This window comes from Strongylocentrotus purpuratus, unplaced genomic scaffold (assembly GCF_000002235.5).
Source record: "Strongylocentrotus purpuratus isolate Spur 01 unplaced genomic scaffold, Spur_5.0 spur5_scaffold_21, whole genome shotgun sequence".
Taxonomy (NCBI): Eukaryota; Metazoa; Echinodermata; class Echinoidea; order Camarodonta; family Strongylocentrotidae; genus Strongylocentrotus; species Strongylocentrotus purpuratus.
The window spans coordinates 45,024,638-45,043,517 of record NW_022145607.1 but is presented as its reverse complement, the minus strand read 5'-3'; the positions used below and the strand labels follow the sequence as shown (position 1 = coordinate 45,043,517).

General features: G+C 40.0%; 1 long non-coding RNA gene across 3 annotated transcripts; it reads right to left on the bottom strand.

Annotated features, from left to right (window-relative positions):
- Positions 1-9,876: 9,876 nt before the first annotated feature.
- Positions 9,877-18,255, bottom strand: LOC115928123. Of its 3 annotated transcripts, none has more exons than XR_004065902.1 (5): positions 18,161-18,255; positions 13,799-13,893; positions 12,145-12,281; positions 11,208-11,324; positions 9,877-10,478 (listed from the first exon to the last, which is right to left on the bottom strand). It is a non-coding gene; the product is annotated as an uncharacterized LOC115928123 (long non-coding RNA). The 3 variants fall into 3 exon arrangements; XR_004065901.1 differs by having other exon boundaries at positions 9,877-10,456; XR_004065900.1 differs by having other exon boundaries at positions 9,877-11,324; positions 18,161-18,254.
- Positions 18,256-18,880: the final 625 nt, after the last annotated feature.

The following is an 18,880-nucleotide window of genomic DNA, read 5'->3' as shown; positions in this document are numbered from 1 at the left end:
CATTGCTTTAAATGTGCTGAAACTCACATGAATTGTAGATTATTATATACCTCATCGAATATGGGGTGCACAAATTCTAGCAGCCGACATTAAAAAGGTCTTATTTGAGCGCATATCAACCAATGTCCAGAACAAACCTAAACGTTTGGCGCATATAACGTCTAGAGTATATAGAAGGAGGTGGGGTTAATACATTCGTTGCTAATTTCCATTTGCTTTAAAAGTGCTGGAACTCATATGAATTGTAGATTATTAGATACCTCATCGAATACGGGGTGCAGAAAGTCTAGCAGCCGACATTAAAAAGGTTTTATTTGAGCGCATATCAACCAATGTCCAGAACAAATATTTTTGTTAATAGCGAATAACGTTGAGAGAATATCGGTGAATGGGGTTTCGGCCTTTAATACATTCGCCGCTAATTCCCATTTGCTTTAAATGTGTTTAAACTCACATGAAATGTAGATTATTATATACTTCATCGAATACGGGGTGCACAAATTCTAGCAGCAGACATTAAAAAGGTCTTATTTGAGCGCATATCAACCAATGTCCAGCACAAACCTAAATGTTTGGCGCATATAACGTCTAGAGTATATAGAAGGGGGTGGGATTAATACATTCGCCGCTAATTCCCATTTGTTTTAAATGTGCTTAAACTCACATGAAATGTAGATTATTATATACTTCATCGAATACGGGGTGCACAAATTCTAGCAGCGGATATTAAAAAGGTCTTATTTGAGCGCATATCAACCAATGTCCAGCACAAACCTAAATGTTTGGCGCATATAACGTCTAGAGTATATAGAAGGGGGTGGGGTTAATACATTCGCCGCTAATTCCCATTTGCTTTAAATGCGCTTAAACTCACATGAAATGTAGATTATTATATACTTAATCGAATACGGGGTGCAGAAAGTCTAGCAGCCGACATTAAAAAGGTTTTATTTTAGCGCATATCAACCAATGTCCAGAACAAACCTAAACGTTTGGCGCATATAACGTCTAGAGTATATAGAAGGGGGTGGGGTTAATACATTCGCCGCTAATTCCCATTTGCTTTAAATGCGCTTAAACTCACATGAAATGTAGATTATTATATACTTAATCGAATACGGGGTGCAGAAAGTCTAGCAGCCGACATTAAAAAGGTTTTATTTGAGCGCATATCAACCAATGTCCAGAACAAATATTTTTGTTAATAGCGACTAACGTGGAGAGAATATCGGTGAATGGGGTTTCGGCCTTTATTACATTCCTCGCTAATTCCCATTTGCTTTAAATGTGTTTGAACTCACATGAAATGTAGATTATTATATACTTCATCGAATACGGGGTGCACAAATTCTAGCAGCGGATATTAAAAAGGTCTTATTTGAGCGCGTATCAACCAATGTCCAGCATAAACCTAAACGTTTGGCGCATATAAACGTCTAGAGTATATAGAAGGGGGTGGTGTTAATACATTCGTTGCTAATGTTTCATATGCTTTAAATGTGATGAAACTCACATGAAATGTAGATTATTATATACTTCATCGAATACGGGGTGCAGAAAGTCTAGCAGCCGACATTAAAAAGGTTTTGTTTGAGCGCATATCAACCAATGTCCAGAACAAACCTAAACGTTTGGCGCATATAACGTCTAGAGTATATAGAAGGAGGTGGGGTTAATACATTCGTTGCTAATTTCCATTTGCTTTAAAAGTGCTGGAACCCATATGAAATGTAGATTATTAGATACCTCATCGAATACGGGGTGCAGAAAGTCTAGCAGCCGACATTAAAAAGGTTTCATTTGAGCGCATATCAACCAATGTCCAGAACAAATATTTTTGTTAATAACGACTAACGTGGAGAGAATATCGGTGAATGGGGTTTCGGCTTTTAATACATTCGCCGCTAATTCCCATTCCCTTTAAATGTGCTTAAACTCACATGAAACGTAGATTATTATATACTTCATCGAATACGGGGTGCACAAATTCTAGCAGCGGACATTAAAAAGGTCTTATTTGAGCGCATATCAACCAATGTCCAGAACAAACCTAAACGTTTGGCGCATATAACGTATAGAGTATATAGAAGGGAGTGGGGGTTATTACATTCGTTGCTAATTCCCATTTCCTTTAAAAGTGCTGGAACTCACATGAATTTTAGATTATTATATACCTCATCGAATACAGGGTGCACAAATTCTAGCAGCCGACATTAAAAAGGTCTTATTTGAGCGCATATCAACCAATGTCCAGAACAAACCTAAACGTTAGCGCATATAACGTCTAGAGTATATAGAAGGGGTGGGGGTTAATACATTCGCCGCTAATTCCCACTTGCTTTAAATGTGCTGAAACTCACATGAATTGTAGATTAATATATACCTCATCGAATATGGGGTGCACAAATTCTAGCAGCCGACATTAAAAAGGTCTTATTTGAGCGCATATCAACCAATGTCCAGAACAAACCTAAACGTTTGGCGCATATAACGTCTAGAGTATATAGAAGGGGGTGGGGTTAATACATTCGTTGCTAATTCCCATTTGCTTTAAATGTGCTTAAACTCACATGAAATGTAGATTATTATATACTTCATCGAATACGGGGTGCAGAAAGTCTAGCAGCCGACATTAAAAAGGTTTTATTTGAGCGCATATCAACCAATGTCCAGAACAAATATTTTAGTTAATAGCGACTAACGTGGAGAGAATATCGGTGAATGGGGTTTCGGCCTTTATTACATTCGCCGCTAATTCCCATTCCCTTTAAATGTGCTTAAACTCACATGAAATGTAGATTATTATATACTTCATCGAATACGGGGTGCACAAATTCTAGCAGCCGACATTAAAAAGGTCTTATTTGAGCGCATATCAACCAATGTCCAGCACAAACCTAAACGTTTGGCGCATACAACGTCTAGAGTATCTAGAAGGGGGTGGGGGTTAATACATTCGTTGCTAATGTTCCATATGCTTTAAATGTGCTGAAACTCACATGAATTGTAGATTATTATATACCTCATCGAATACAGGGTGCACAAATTCTAGCAGCCGACATTAAAAAGGTCTTATTTGAGCGCATATCAACCAATGTCCAGAACAAACCTAAACGTATAGCGCATATAACGTCTAGAGTATATAGAAGGGGTGGGGGTTAATACATTCGCCGCTAATTCCCACTTGCTTTAAATGTGCTGAAACTCACATGAATGTAGATTATTATATACCTCATCGAATATGGGGTGCACAAATTCTAGCAGCCGACATTAAAAAGGTCTTATTTGAGCGCATATCAACCAATGTCCAGAACAAACCTAAACGTTTGGCGCATATAACGTCTAGAGTATATAGAAGGAGGTGGGGTTAATACATTCGTTGCTAATTTCCATTTGCCTTAAAAGTGCTGGAACCCATATGAAATGTAGATTATAAGATACCTCATCGAATACGGGGTGCAGAAAGTCTAGCAGCCGACATTAAAAAGGTTTATTTGAGCGCATATCAACCAATGTCCAGAACAAATATTTTTGTTAATAACGACTATTAAACGTGGAGAGAATATCGGTGAATGGGGTTTCGGCCTTTATTACATTCGCCGCTAATTCCCATTCCCTTTAAATGTGCTTAAACTCACATGAAATGTAGATTATTATATACTTCATCGAATACGGGGTGCACAAATTCTAGCAGCGGACATTAAAAAGGTCTTATTTGAGCGCATATCAACCAATGTCCAGAACAAACCTAAACGTTTGGCGCATATAACGTCTAGAGTATATAGAAGGAGGTGGGGTTAATACATTCGTTGCTAATTTCCATTTGCTTTAAAAGTGCTGGAACTCATATGAATTGTAGATCATTAGATACCTGATCGAATACGGGGTGCAGAAAGTCTAGCAGCCGACATTAAAAAGGTTTTATTTGAGCGCATATCAACCAATGTCCAGAACAAATATTTTTGTTAATAGCGAATAACGTTGAGAGAATATCGGTGAATGGGGTTTCGGCCTTTAATACATTCGCCGCTAATTCCCATTTGCTTTAAATGTGTTTAAACTCACATGAAATGTAGATTATTATATACTTCATCGAATACGGGGTGCACAAATTCTAGCAGCAGACATTAAAAAGGTCTTATTTGAGCGCATATCAACCAATGTCGAGCACAAACCTAAATGTTTGGCGCATATAACGTCTAGAGTATATAGAAGGGGGTGGGGTTAATACATTCGCCGCTAATTCCCATTTGTTTTAAATGTGCTTAAACTCACATGAAATGTAGATTATTATATACTTCATCGAATACGGGGTGCACAAATTCTAGCAGCGGATATTAAAAAGGTCTTATTTGAGCGCATATCAACCAATGTCCAGCACAAACCTAAATGTTTGGCGCATATAACGTCTAGAGTATATAGAAGGGGGTGGGGTTAATACATTCGCCGCTAATTCCCATTTGCTTTAAATGCTTAAACTCACATGAAATGTAGATTATTATATACTTCATCGAATACGGGGTGCAGAAAGTCTAGCGCCGACATTAAAAAGGTTTTATTTGAGCGCATATCAACCAATGTCCAGAACAAACCTAAACGTTTGGCGCATAAAACGTATAGAGTATATAGAAGGAGTGGGGGTTATTACATTCGTTGCTAATTCCCATTTCCTTTAAAAGTGCTGGAACTCATATGAAATGTAGATTATTATATACTTCATCGAATATGGGGTGCACAAAATCTAGCAGCGGACATTAAAAAGGTCTTATTTGAGCGCATATCAACCAATGTCCAGCACAAACCTAAACGTTTGGCGCATATAACGTCTAGAGTATCTAGAAGGGGGTAGGGGTTAATACATTCGATGCTAATGTTCCATATGCTTTAAATGTGCTGAAACTCACATGAATTGTAGATTATTATATACCTCATCGAATACAGGGTGCACAAATTCTAGCAGCCGACATTAAAAAGGTCTTATTTGAGTGCATATCAACCAATGTCCAGAACAAACCTAAACGTATAGCGCATATAACGTCTAGAGTATATAGAAGGGGTGGGGGTTAATACATTCGCCGCTAATTCCCACTTGCTTTAAATGTGCTGAAACTCACATGAATTGTAGATTAATATATACCTCATCGAATATGGGGTGCACAAATTCTAGCAGCCGACATTAAAAAGGTCTTATTTGAGCGCATATCAACCAATGTCCAGAACAAACCTAAACGTTTGGCGCATATAACGTCTAGAGTATATAGAAGGAGGTGGGGTTAATACATTCGTTGCTAATTTCCATTTATTTTAAAAGTGCTCGAACTCATATGAATTGTAGATCATTAGATACCTGATCGAATACGGGGTGCAGAAAGTCTAGCAGCCGACATTAAAAAGGTTTTATTTGAGCGCATATCAACCAATGTCCAGAACAAATATTTTTGTTAATAGCGAATAACGTTGAGAGAATATCGGTGAATGGGGTTTCGGCCTTTAATACATTCGCCGCTAATTCCCATTTGCTTTAAATGTGGTTAAACTCACATGAAATGTAGATTATTATATACTTCATCGAATACGGGGTGCACAAATTCTAGCAGCAGACATTAAAAAGGTCTTATTTGAGCGCATATCAACCAATGTCCAGCACAAACCTAAATGTTTGGCGCATATAACGTCTAGAGTATATAGAAGGGGGTGGGGTTAATACATTCGCCGCTAATTCCCATTTGTTTTAAATGTGCTTAAACTCACATGAAATGTAGATTATTATATACTTCATCGAATACGGGTGCACAAATTCTAGCAGCGGATATTAAAAAGGTCTTATTTGAGCGCATATCAACCAAAGTCCAGCACAAACCTAAATGTTTGGCGCATATAACGTCTAGAGTATATAGAAGGGGGTGGGGGTAATACATTCGCCGCTAATTCCCATTTGCTTTAAATGCGCTTAAACTCACATGAAATGTAGATTATTATATACTTAATCGAATACGGGATGCAGAAAGTCTAGCGGCCGACATTAAAAAGGTTTTATTTTAGCGCATATCAACCGATGTCCAGAACAAACCTAAACGTTTGGCGCATATAACGTCTAGAGTATATAGAAGGGGGTTGTGTTAATACATTCGTTGCTAATGTTCCATATGTTTTAAGTGAGCTGAAACTCACATGAAATGTAGATTATTAGATACCTTATCGAATATGGGGTGCAGAAAGTCTAGCAGCCGACATTAAAAAGGTCTTATTTGAGCGCATATCAACCAATGTCCAGAACAAACCTAAACGTATAGCGCATATAACGTCTAGAGTATATAGAAGGGGTGGGGGTTAATACATTCGCCGCTAATTCCCACTTGCTTTAAATGTGCTGAAACTCACATGAATTGTAGATTATTATATACCTCATCGAATATGGGGTGCACAAATTCTAGCAGCCGACATTAAAAAGGTCTTATTTGAGCGCATATCAACCAATGTCCAGAACAAACCTAAACGTTTGGCGCATATAACGTCTAGAGTATATAGAAGGAGGTCACCCGATACCAATACAGTAACAGTAAAGTATCGAAGGAGATTACCCAAAGTTGCTCAGTAATATCAGAGCAGAATATGTAATCTGAAACCCAGGTGACAAGGTTGCTATGGTAATGTACTGGAACTATTGTCACCTAGGTTAGATTTATAGAACAGTAGTGAACTGTAGGATTGAGTAATTTTTGCGCCCTGATAGTACACTGGTCTGATGAGTTTTCTTTACTCCAGACTTTACCTATTTTTAATCGCATGGGCAATGAAAATATAAATGATATAAAATAAAACGCGTGCATGCTCCTCTGTGTAGGCTGTTCATGTTGTTTAATGTTCACTTATTAATTTAGATTTTGTTGGCACTGACATAACTTTTTTTAATTCACTTTTTTAAATATTTTTAGGGGGGTAGGGGCAATGCTTCATGCATGCATAAACACCGAGTTAAGCAAGATCATAGCTTTAAAAGAACCTAGCGGTAAAGAGTACCAATTAATCACCAAAACAAAGGTTGTAGTGAAGTTAGGAGTTTCATTTGATTATAGGCCGATTGTATAACATTTTTAAAAAGCTATAGATTGATATTATCCCTATTTATAGACCCTCGATTAACATAAAATCGTCTTGTGAGTAGACTATTACCTCTTACTTTTATGTTATCCAGATTACGGTTGCCACAGTAACGCACTGTTCCTCTTTATCACCTGAGTATTATAGTGTCTCTCCTTCTTTCCTCGTCCCCTTCTATTGTCTCAATCCCTCATCCCCATTCTCCTTTGATTTTCCCCTGCCCCCCCCCCCGCCCCCCATGCACCCCTTCAGCCATTTCCCTCTCTTCGCCGTAAACCCAATCATCTTTCCCCCATCCTCTCTAAACTCGTTCTTCCGCCGGTTTGCTTGCTCATCTCTCCCCTCCCCTTCTCCCCTTGCCTTACCGCTTCCCCTCTCTAGCTCTCTGTTTACCACTCTCTCCTTCTTTCTTTTCTCCCCTTTCATTCTCTCCTTCCTCATTCACCAACTTTCGTCTTCTACCTTCTTTTTCACCGCCTTTAATTCGCTCTTATCCGTTAATCCCAGTTTATCCAATCCTTTTCCCTAGTTCATTCACTCCCTTTTCCCAAACCTTCATCAACTCATTCTCCGGTCGGCCTGCTTATTCCGCCACCCGCCCCCCCCCCCCTCCTCAATCTTCCTTCCCTCCATCCCGCACGCGCTCTTTCTCCCTCTCTCTTTCCCTTCACTATCCTGCTCTAGCTCTTCTTATTTCCCCTCATTTCCTAAACGCTCCACGGAGTATACGCCCTTATTCCCTTACCCGGCCGGCCGCCCTCTTAAATCCAAAAGAATGCCCCCTTTCGCCTTCTCCCCACCTACGCTCCCTTTTCTCCGCGTCTCATTAATGTTGGTCCCTCTCTCGATCCCCCTTTCTCCCTGCTTCCCCTCTCCAGGCGCGGATCCAGGATTTCTTAGGGTGGGGGCCCAATTTTTTTATTTTTGCTCCCGGAAATTTGAAAATCGCGCCAGCCGAAAATGCGCTCAGTTGGGGGGGGGGGTGGCGGGGTAGTGAGCACAATTTTTTTTGAGGGGGCCCTCTAATATTTGCATCGCCCCCCCCCCCTCCCCCTTGAGCGCCAGGGGGGTGGGGGGGGGGCGGGAATCTCCCCAAAAAGGTAAAATATTTTTGAAGGGGGGGGGGCGGCCCCCCCTGATCCGCTACTGCCCCTCTCTTACATCGCTCTCTCAGCTCCACCGTTCCTCTCTGTTTCCTCTACTTTTTGTTTCCCTTTTAACCTCCCCTTAGTGGGGTAGTGAGCACATTTTTTTTTTGGGGGGGGGCCCTCTAAATTTTGCCCCCCCCCCCCCCCCTTGAGCGCCAGGGGGGGGGGGGGGCTGGGGGGTGCGGCATCTCCCCAAAAAGGTAAAATTAACGTGTTTTTTACATTTTTATTTTCGAAGAGGGGGTGAATGCCCCCCCCCCCCCCCCCACCCGGATCCGCCACTGCCCCTCACTTACCTCGCTCTCTCAGTTCCACCGTTCCTCTCTGTTTTCTCTACTTTTTGTTCCCCCTTAAACCTCCCTTTAGTGGGGTAGTGAGCACATTTTTTTTTTTTGGGGGGGGGGGCCCTCTAAATTTTGCCCCCCCCCCCCTTGAGCGCCAGGGGGCGAGGGGGTGTGGTGGGGGTGCAGAATCTCCCCAAAAGGTAAAATTAACGTGTTTTTACATTTTTATTTTCAAAGGGGGGAGGGGAATGGCCCCCCCCCCCCAACCCAGATCCGCCACTGCCCCTCTCTTACCTCGCTCTCTCAGCTCCACCGTTTCTCTCTGTTTCCTCTACTTTCCCCCTTTGTCCTCCCCTTAGTGGATAGTGACCACATTTTTTTTTTTGGGGGGGGGGGGCCTCTAAATTCCCCCCCCCCCCTTGAGCGCCAGGGGGGGGGGTGGGGCATCTCCCCCAAAAGGTTAAATTGACGTGTTTTTACACGTTTTATTTTTGAAGGGACGGCCCCCCCCCCTCCCCCACTGCCCCTCTCTAACCTCGCTCTCTCAGCTCCACCATTCCTCTCTGTTTCCTCTATTTTCTGTTCTCCCTTTAACCCCCCCCCCCCCCCATTAATTCCTCTTTTTACCCCTGCTTTCACAGTCTCCTCATTGTATATTATATCACCTCCCATTTCTTGGCCTTCCTCCTCTTTCAGCCTAACACAATATATTTCGGGCATATATCATTATTATTGTCCTACTCATTTCTAGCCCTTCCTCCATTTTCTTCCCCATTTCATCCTCTTTTTCCTCACTCAATCCATCTCCTCCCTTCTTCCCTATTCTACTCTATATACCTCTCTCTTCTACCTCCTGCTCCCGCCCTCCTTTACCCCTCCAATTCTGTTTTCCACACTCACTCTCCTTCTCACCTCGTCCCCTTCTATTCTCTCGATCCTCCTTCCCCACCCTCTCTAAACTCATTCTATCGCCTCATTCGCTGTCTTGCTCATCGTGTTGATATAGGTGATATATTACTATATTATCCTTGTCTCCTTATGTAGAAAACAAAACCTGTTACAATACAAAATATGGGGCACTTATCCCTCTTCACCAACCCCTCCCCGAATCAAAGAATATGTACAACTCATGGTTGGGAGGAACAAAATTTTAAATTTCCTCATAAAAGGAATCAATGTTACTGATCATGCTGAGCTTATAATGCAGTCGCTTGTTCTCACACATTCTTTATATATGAAACAGCCCCGGCAACTGAGTGGCCGGTGGCCGCCTATCACACTGCCCAAATCGCGTTCCAGAGAAGAACAAAGTCCACACAAAGAAATAAAAGTCTCAACAAATGTTGAAGTGGATAGTAACTTTATTACAATTTATTACATTTAATCATGAAAAGTCACATCTATGGGGTGGAAGCCCCCAACTCTGCTAAAACTTTAGCACCTCATGGCGGCAAAGGAAATGAGGTATGAAACTAAATGAGGAAGTCATCCGAAAAGTAAAAGCTCGTGCCAATTCAGGAACTGCTTCCCATTTTATACCTTCTGACACGTGTGTTGCCCCTTAAAAGGGCGTGTCACTACGAGACATTGCGTCAAATTAATCCCTGGAACCATATACACCCATATTAAAAGGAACTTTATTAATTTTCCGAACTTAACCTCCAGAGTTGAGCTCACCGGACCCACCATTACTCCTCTACAATCCATTGATTGAGTTTATGTGTATTGCAAGTAGTCCCCAGTCAGGAGGGTCGCAAACCCCTCTACATGTACATCCACTGTCACATCTCGATTCTTGAGATGAACTCGGTAGAAGTATCCACATTGTTTTGGAGTTGCATGTTCCTTCTGGTGACTGCTCCCCTTCAGCTTTTAGTACAGAAAAGTACAATGGCATCCTTGTACGCAATTCTGACAAGCCGGCTGTTCATGAATAAAATATAAACTATTTTCAAATAGTATACAACTTTAGGAAGTAAAGCTGACATCATCAGTGTATTTCTTCTTCTTTTTCTTCTTGTTCTACTTCTTCTAGTAAGTAATCTTCAAAGAGTTATTCGTTTTATATAAACATATTGTTCGCTCGACAGGAGTACATTCCTTATTTTCCATGCTTATCAGCCCAACGACACATCCCAGATAATTATAATAATACATGGTCTTCATGGTCTGAAATGAAATTACTGTATTACCAAACATGCCTTTCATTACTAATATACTACGTTTGTGTAAAAGATCTAATTAAACATTCAGACCATTGTTTTTAAAATGGCATTCACAGAGAAATCATAGAACTGAATTCCAAAAATACTTGACACCGGCAACTTTACAGTGTAAAAATCTCATTCTGATCTGAGTTGTTACAACCAAAGGTGTCCAATCATTTTTATTTTTTTTACTGTTAGTATGCAAACATATTTTTCTTTATCACACTTCTCGGGCAACTACCTCCAGGACATCCAAGATACAGCCATATGACATAATTAGATCTTGTACTGCTAGGCTGACCGCCCTACCACCCCCATTTTTGTTTAAAATCACCAATCCAAACGTTGAACTTGGGTTACTGTTGTTAAGAAAATATATTGTGAAAGTGGGATGGGTTGCATGTGGTAAGGATGTGTTGGTTAACAATTGCAACAAAAAGTTCTCGCTATTCTATGGGGTGACTTACTTCAGACACTGTCATCTGGCCTCCGAGCTTTAGACAGCAAGGTCCTTGTCTACTATATCATTGTGAGCTTCTCATTCTACCCTTCATTTGCATGAAATACATTACATGTACAGGCACCTGTTTGTATAGAAACATAAAATAAATTCGCTTTTATGGCATGTTCATGAAAGCAATGTACAGTACTAATTATAAAGTGAACAGCAGGGTAGGGTTCTTGCAGAATTTCTAGAACTCGCAGTAAGGGTGTAATAAATATAAACTTTGAACAATACTGGTATGTAGAAAGGGATTTAGGGTAGCCCGAAATTGGGTCTGGCAATGTTTAATACATTTAGGGTTGACATTATGTTTAGCAATGGATTCAGGATTAAAGTTAAGAATTCATTTTGTGTTACAACATAACCAGTACATAAATGCCAATAGAGCACGTTGTAAAAATCACTGAATTCTTTTGATTGGTAATACAGTGCTACATGTTTCACAAACTGCAGGCCAGTGTGTTTTTACTTTATAAAATCTATTGTAAATGATACTGTGTTATATACTTTTTTCCCTTCCACTCTACATCATGTTTCTGCTTTCACAATACAGAGGAAGATTTTAAAACTACCATTGATGAGTAAAAGATACATGCAGCTCCACCAGCACCTGGAAAATCCAGTTGTACAACACCTTCTCCTGAGACAATTGCTTCACATAATTTTTCTACACTATTAAACTTCATCCCTAGGCCTAACCCTAAACCTAAACCACCTTAATCACAATTCCAACCCTCAGTCTAACCCTACACCTTTGACAAAATAAAGCCTAGAGTAGTCGTTGCAGGAGCAAATGTTGAGTTACTAAAAATGCCATGACAGACTCATATGCTATGAATTTATCTCTGTTTCTTTCCCTGATTTGTTAAAAAAACATTGTAATATGCATTATGAATTACCAGTCCATTGTGCTTCGCTCATATATTGCCAGGCACAAGAGGCCATCGCTTTGAGGTAAGGGGCAGAACATCAAGACTGAAGGTGGAACCTCAAGGCACTCCATGATCTCTCAACAGCAAGCCCTTCCTCTCCATCCCTGGAACCGAATTATAAAAATATTCAATAAATATTAACCAAATATGTAAGAATACACAAAAATTGCATTATTTTTTTTTTCTTCAATTGTCTTCAATGTTTACTTTCTTTTTCAGCAAAATATGAAGGTCAATTATTTTCTTTTTGCTTGTCATTCTGTTTTGTGTATAGGACTCCCCCCCCCCCCCCAATCCCTTCTTCAAGACCTTCAAATGTTAATTATAAACTAGATGGAATTTTGACTGCGCGCAGTCGAAAATGATGCCTCCGCCATAGAGCAATTTAAACAAGTTTGGAGTTTAAATCTCCAGTGGTTCTTGAGATATCATGATAACAATCTCAATGTATGGAATTTCATAAGTTGACCTCTGTGACCCTTGACCTTTGACCTACGTGCTCCAAAATCTAATCAGATTGTCTTTCTATGGTGATACACACTATCATTAAGTTTGAAGTTTAAATCTCCAGTGGTTCTTGAGATATTATGATATGGTGATAAATACTATCATTAAGTTTGAAATGATAATTCTCCAGTGGTTCTTGAGATATCGCGATAACGATCTCAATGTATGGAATTTCATAAGTTGACCTCTGTGACCCTTGACCTTTGACCTACGTGCTCCAAAATCTAATCAGATTGTCTTCCTATGGTGATACACACTATCATTAAGTTTGAAGTTTAAATCTCCAGTGGTTCTTGAGATATTATGATAACAATCTCAATGTATGGAATTTCATAAGTTGACCTCTGTGACCCTTGACCTTTGACCTACGTGCTCCAAAATGTAATCAGATTGTTTTCCTATAGTGATACACACTATCACTAAGTTTGAAGTTTAAATCTCCAGTGGTTTTTGAGATATCATGATAACAATCTCAATGTATGGAATTTCATAAGTTGACCTCTGTGACCCTTGACCTTTGACATACGTGCTCCAAATCTAATCAGATCGTCTTCCTATGGTGATACATACTATCCTTAAGTTTGAAAATTAAATCTCAAATGGTTCTTGAGATATCGCGCTAACAAACTCAATACAAGGAATTTCATAAGTTGACCTCTGTGACCTGTGACCTTTGACCTACGTACTCCAAAATCTAATCAGATCGTCTTCCTATGGTGATAAATACTATTCCCGAGTCTTAAGTTTAAATCTTAAATGGTTCTTGAGATATTGTGATAACGGTCAAACGGGACGGACGTACGGACGTACGGACGGACAACCCGAAACATGATGCCTCCGGCACCACCTTCGGTGGCGGAGGCATAAAAATATATATTGGAAGTTAAAATACACTTTAAATAAACACTACAGCAACTTGTTAGTAGACATCTTGTTGCACACATACCATGTAGCCACCCCTGAATCGATACTTCTCATACCAGCCCTTTGCACACCCCTCCAACTTGGCCTTATTTAATGCCCTCACCCATTTAAAAATTTCCTTTTACTTGACAAACTAAACAGGTCAAGTTTTAAAAAGTCCAAGTTAAAAAAAAAAAAAAAAAAAAATTACCTTTTCTTGTTGTGGTCTGTTTTCTCCAGGACATTCTTGTTTCAGGCACATACTCAAAGAAGCAAGCATACATGGTAATACACTCTGTATATTTCCTGTAAAAGAGAGGGGGAAAATTTATTCTTAAAATAGCTAGGTTCACATTCAGACTCAGTGACTGAAAACAACAGTCACTGCTACAATGTTTCCATTCTAAAGACTGAGAGCAGAGACAGAGTCTTGACGTAAACTAAGAGACATAGAGTCAAGACTGCGCCAAAAAAAGATCAATACTCTAGAGTAAATTTAGAAACCACTAGCATGACTAGGCACTAGACTACACTACACTGCAGAGTGCAGTATACTTCTTCTCCTTCTTGAAGATAATCTGCCTCCTATCCTTCAACACCGGTACTGAAGATTCTTGCAGATGCCGTATATACATGTATATATATATATTCGGCCTGAGTGGGGTGTGCAGGTAGACCACTACACCAGGTTTTTCCCCTATTCTTATACGAATAGTGCCGTGGGTTCTTAACGTGCAAGGGTAGTGACTATCCTGTACACGGGGTCTCCTTTTAACATCCTATCCGAGAGACGGATTGTTTTCCATGTAACATAGCCTGCGTCTATGAAACAACAAGGGGAGGGGCACGTTAACACACAACGCTTGCTTCAGTCATCCGCCTGGGTGAGATTCGAACCCAAGATCTTTGGGCCGACAGGCAGACGCTTTACCGACTGAGCCAATTCGCCTCCTAGTCCTCCTACTGTCTACCGACTAGACTCTAGATTATTTACATTTCTATTTTAATTCTAACTTAACTAACGTCTAGTGAAATCTTTACTCCAGGGAGCTCCGTCACCGAAGCCCTTCGGAGGCCGTAGGCGGAGCTCTCTGAAGCATGTACATGTATAGCATGGTGTTAGTGAAATCTAAACACTGTTTGGAGGTTTGCAGTTTATTGCAGGAGTTGTTGTTTTGGCTGCTTACAGCTTAGCCTGCCCTTGAAATAAAAATGAAATTTTTCAATTCTAAATTTATTAAATCCGACAGCCAAGTCCGGATAACAGCAACGGATGACAGTAGATCTACTACTACAGTCCAGCAAAGCATAGACTGATATAGACCGAAAGCTTCAGTCTCTGATATCGACGGTTGTTCTGCTGAAATTGCATCTGGCTCATCTGACCGCCTCTATACATAGACTGAAGTACGTCCTATGGTGACTGAGTGGAACAAATGGTTTGGTTCGGCAGGACCGCGATGAATGAGATATGCAACAAGATTTTTACTCTTTACATCCTCATATATTCACTTTGGCTGTAAAATTACATTTGATTATATTAACAAATAAAAAATAACACAGAAATATCTACTTTGACTTACGATAGCTTGCTCATTTAGATCCTACATTAACAAGTCAACGCAAAGCGTAGCATCCCCTCGCAGGGTACAAATGGCCTATATATACATGTACATGTACATCAGAACAAGTTACCTTCATTGGACTATACTATTATATTACTAGGCAAGGAAGTTATAACCCCATTTTCACATATATAATTAGGTGCTTTTGCATATTTAATGAGATATGACCTTTCACCTTTCACCTACATACTCGGAAATTTAACTTAGCCTGTATTTTGATATCATGTACCTTCATATCAAATTTCATTAAAATCCGTCAAACATTACCGAAGTTATTGATCGGAATTCAAAATTGTTACGGACGGACGGACGCACGGAAGGACGCACGGCAGTGTTTCTATATCCCCTCCAACTTCGTTGCTAGGGATAATGATTAATCCGAGAAAGTCTCGTAGTCAACATGATTCGTTGTCAGCCACCTGGTTTTTAGATGATGAATATTCATTTTTTCTTTTTGAACATCCAATAGCTACGTATGAGTCAACCCCTCTTGACCCAGTGACGTATGCATATTCATAACCCCAATATTAAACGAGTGCTCTGATTGGCCATTGGCTATGTTTTGGTAGGTTGACCCGGAAATATATCGGCCGGGTCATGTCATAGATTACCAGAATGAATGCATGAAGGTACCGTTTCACGGTTCTGAAATCAAAATTGGATAACTCATACACGTACTGTACATGTAAGTCGGTAAATTTCACTTTGAAAATAAGTCATAACAAATAACTGTGAATAGGAGAAAAATATACATAGGGTCTAGCTTTTTTTCTATTTGCTTTATAAATCAGAAAATTAGATCTAAATATAGAAAATCGGGGGAGCAGATTTCAGAGTAAAAAGAGGTACAGAATAGGCTCAATCTATCCCCCCCCCCCCCCCCCCCCCCCTGTGTGAGTCGTCTGGGTTACGATCTGTGTATGGGGAATGTCGACAAATGTCAGTTTTATTAAAGAAATGACCCATATCAGACGGTTATTTCTGTCTAAGACTGATAGAGAACCCCCCCCCCCCCTCAGTGTTATTTAGGGTACACATATGCTTGTTCCCTCTTTTTGAAAGCACCCCCTATCTGAGGACTGCCAACATTTCTGGATGCCCCTTATGCGGGCTTTTCCTGCCTTTGAGACCCCCTAAATCCGGAACACTGCTCAATGAACCCCCTATCTCAGAAAAAGCAGACCAACCCCCCCCCCCCCCCCCTTTACTCAGATAAGCTGTCATTACTGGTTGGCTCACACACCCAGGGAATACCCCAAAGAACTTAGCCTGCATTACGTACATTTAGCACATGAAATACATACAAAATTTCTGTGCTCCTGTTTTCATTCATACACTGTACATGTACCTTGTAAGAATAAACAAAGTCTGCAAATTAGTTCTATGCTCACTTATCTGCATAATATATCACCACTGAATAATTAATTTAGTGCCTGATATTGAGACTTAGTTAGAAATAAGCCTTCGACTATTCTTAACTGACATCACCTGTGCCTGCATAACTGTGTCCTTTCACATAGGCCTACTAATGTTTGTACCTGTCATAATGAATGACTTTGTAATCAAACTCTGTAACTAAGTACTTTATCCTCGTAAAGATACTCTTTAGATTTAATGAATCAGTAATTACTGCTATTTAATTTTAGGTATCATCAATCGTCACTAAACTAAAGTACTGATTTTGAGTGAAATCAGTTGAGTTTTGTACAGTGGTGTTTGAAATGTTGAGAATATAGGTTCAATACACAGGACACAGCCAGGATAGTAATGCAGCTGTGTGTGAATTAGGACAGTATAAAAACAGTCTACATCAATCCCTGGATTTGATCGATTTTTCTATGTTCGAGATATTTTATAGACCCCTAATCCCCTTTTTTAATTTCTCAGGAGTCCAAAGAGATGAGAGAAAAAGAAAAAACACCCCCTTCTTAAAGAAATCTCCGAGGTGAAAAGTCAAATACACCGGGCCGGACCTTGTCGCACAAAAAGTACCCCGTTACCGGACATTTTGGTAACACGCATGGTATCCCTCCGTTTTCAGAATGGGGGGGGGGGGGGCAGGATAGAGAGTCAATGCTAATGCGTATTGACCTTAGCTATTTAGCACTGCACTACGTGTTAATACTTTAATAGGCAGAATTGCACACACAAATAGTCCATACACACCTAACAAACGAATGCACGCAATAAAGACGATGCGAAGTGGCTGATTGGCAATTTTGACAGTAAGCCCTCGCTTAAAATCTTTAAATTATTCTTTCTAACTTCTGTAAATTATATTTTACTGCTATTTTAGACTAGTAGCCTAGTATTAGTAGTAGGGGTGTCATCAATTGTCACTAGATCTACATGTAAGTAAAGTACGAATTTTGAGTGAAATCAGCTGAGTTTTGTACAGTGCTGTGTGAAATGTTGAGAATCAACAGCACAGCTTTTAATACACAGCCAGGATGCAGGAGGCGAGTTTGCTCAGTTAGTAAAGCGTCTGCCTGTCGAAGCAAACATGAAGTTGTAGGTCACGTCTAGTCTAGATCTAAGAAGGGAGATCCCTGGTTCGACCCCAACCCAGGCGAATGACTGAAGTGTGTTAACGTTCCCCTTCCCTTGTTCATAGGCGCAGGTTATGTCAAGTGGAAAACAGGATAGGACGTTAAATGGAGGCCCCGTGTACAGGAGAGTCACCATGCACCCTTGCAAAGAACCATTTCATTGCACTATTCATAGCTATAAATTATAGGCCTAGCTAGGTCTATACTGTCTAGAGCTAGGTCTAGAGCCTCTACCAGTCTACCTCTAGTAGAGGTAGACTGGTAGAGGTCTAGACCTAGTAAGTAGTAAAAGCTAGACCCTAGTGTAATGGTCCACATGCACACCCCAATCAGGCCTAGTACTAGTGGTCTAACACCTTATGAATACGAAATTACAGAATAAATATGACATGTACTTACAGGATTTCTACAGAAAACCGTGTCCAGCACCGAAGTTGCCTGTTAGGTTCATTGTCACAGATAAGGTCTATATTTAGCCTTGCGCAGAGTGCGACAGTGCAAATAGACTCGTTCGCGAACTATCAATACATTATTGACTATATAAACTTGTTATTTGTTTTATGAAACGGATTTTTACTTCTATCGCAGATTGAATTCTTAATTAGATGTGTTATAAATAACATTTTTTTTATATTAATTCGATTCTGAGTTCAATGCTGCGGATATATTCGAGTCTATTGAGACATCTGATGCATTTGAGTCTTGAACAAGACTATCCAGACGCTACCCCTTGGTAGCTGTTCTTAAAGAAAATATCCGCAATTGTCAACGACTGCTTTGTGTCGATCACGTTGTCATTTAAGTTGTAGGCAGTTTTGTTTGTTCAAGTTCTGTTTCAAAGGGAAACAATTATCTTCATCAGCCAATTAAGTCGAATTCAGAAGAATGTTAGATGGTGCAGAGGTACAGCTCAATTAGACTATACAGTGAAACTAAGGTCAGTATAACGATAATAATAATAATAGTAATAATAATGATAATAACAACAATAAAAACTTACAATAATGATAATAAACCATATGTTTGAGGCTTGGAGCTTTTATGTCACTTCAATTCAGTTCGCACCATTTGACAGTTTTGGTTAAATTATGCTCTCGCCAGATCAGACATATTGAATAT